The following is a 2,272-nucleotide window of genomic DNA, read 5'->3' as shown; positions in this document are numbered from 1 at the left end:
TTTTTTTGTAGTTTCTGCTTTCCATGAATACATTTTAGATTCCTTCTTTCAAGACAATCTTGGAGATTTGTTGTTGTAGAAAAGAAATTCTTGAAGATGTTCCATCTTTACCTGAACTTTCCCGTTTCCTGAGCTGATCTGTGTTTTTTATTATAGATAAGTGGTAATTCCAGAAGTTTGGTGGCTTAAAATATTGTTGCCCACACCTGAAAATCCTATTGCCCTCACTAATTTTTGATTCCGTAATTCTGGGTAGTGGAGGTAAAGACACAGAAATTTAAAATATGTCCTAAATATTCTGGAGGTTCTGTCATGAAACAGTATTTGGGGATTTTCTAGACTTCTATTATGTCTTCTTTTCCCTTCTAAAGATAGTACTAGGTTGATAATTGGAAAATCCCAGCAACAGTTACTTTGTAAAATAAAACAGGTATTGCTGTCTCTAAGCCAGAGCTGATCACCTGTCTGGAAGAAAGGAAAGAGCCTTGGAATGTGAAGAGACATGAGACAGTAGCAAAACACCCAGGTAGGTGAGAGTGAATGAAGCAGATGGCACAGCAGATGACAGATGAGAGTTCCAAGGTCAATGAGGAAGCCAGACCTTAAAATGTGATTTGGGAGGCCTGCCTTTCAATGGAAATAGTTTGTGAGAAGCCTGGGTTTCTTTCTCTTTCTCTCATACAGGGGCATCTTCTGTCTCACGCCCTTAAATGCTCTATGGATTCTACTTTCCCTTTAGTGATCCTCCTTCACGTTTACATTGAGAGGCAAAGTCATTTTCATGGCATATGAGGGACTGCATGATCTGACTGCTTTTCTGTTGCCTTTAGGGACACACAAATATATATTTTTAGAAACCATGGCAAGCCATTTTTAAGTTCCCCTTTTGAATCATGGCTGAAATTTGTGAGAGTAGTGGTGATATTGGGATTTGTTTCAGAAATTCCAGGAACACCAGGGACAGTTGTTATGAGTTTTCTGCTTTAAAATTTTCTTAACCTATGAGGTTTCAAATGTGTTTCTACAGAAATTTATACTCGGTAATTTCATCAGAATACTAAGCATATGCCCACACTAAAAAAAAAATCTAATGTGATTTTACGTCACTTTTTTTAGTATGAACTGAGTTGGTCATTTAAGGTCTATATGCCCTAATTCCTTAACTGTAAGATAATTTATCTACTCTGTACATTTCTCAAATATACTATGCCATTAGGGAGCTTACAACATTGATGAGCACATATTAAAGTCCCATTTGTGACCTTATTTTTAATAATTATTATTTTATAATTTTATCTTGTTTAATATGACGCTTACCCGGACTGTGTCATTCATGTGCCTGTGTATATATGTATGTGCATATATATTGTGGATTTTTTACAAATTACATTTGTATAACCGCATATGTGTATAATGTAATGACTTGCTATGTGTATACCCTGTGAAATAATTAGTATGATCACAGTAACAGACATGTCTACTCTTAGTACCTTTTTTTGTAGTGAGAACACCTGTTTACTGCCTTAGCAAATTTTAAGCATAGAAAACATTGTTAACGATAGTCATGAAGCTATATATTAGATCCTTAAAGCTTATTCATCTTATAAGTGAAAGTTTGTATCCTTCATTTTCCTCACCTCCAGTCCCTGGCAACTAACACTGGACTCTGATTTTATAAGTTCAGCCTTTTCATATTTCTTGTATAAGTGAAAACAAGCAGTATTTCTCTTAATGTGCCTTTCTTATTTCATTTAGTACAATGTCCTTCAGGTTCATCCATGTTGTTGAAATGGCAAGATTCCATTATGTTTTATGGCTGAATTATATTCTATTGTCTATTTGGTCCATAATTACTTTATCCATTTGGCATTCACAAACATGTAGGGTTTTTTATATATTTGAAATTGTGAATAACGCAATGAACTTGGGAGTGCAAATGTTTCTTGGAAATATTTGCTTTGTTTCCTTTGATTATATACCCAAAAGTGGGATTGCTAGATTGCCTGATAATTCTGTTTTTCAGATAACATTCATATTGGTTTTTATATTGACTCTACCAGTTTTAAACTCTCCAGGAGCGTACAGAATTTTTTTTTTCACATTCTTATCAATAATTGTTATATTTATTTACATATATATGTAAAGATGTTTGTGTAAATATACACACACATACACATAGATATATGAGCTTTTATGTAAAAGCTCATATAGAGATGGATATATCTATACAACTCTATTACATCCTAACAGATGTGAGGTGATAGCTCATCAC

Source organism: Mandrillus leucophaeus, unplaced genomic scaffold (assembly GCF_000951045.1).
Source record: "Mandrillus leucophaeus isolate KB7577 unplaced genomic scaffold, Mleu.le_1.0 Scaffold2194, whole genome shotgun sequence".
Lineage (NCBI taxonomy): Eukaryota > Metazoa > Chordata > Mammalia > Primates > Cercopithecidae > Mandrillus > Mandrillus leucophaeus.
This window is presented reverse-complemented; position numbering follows the sequence as displayed.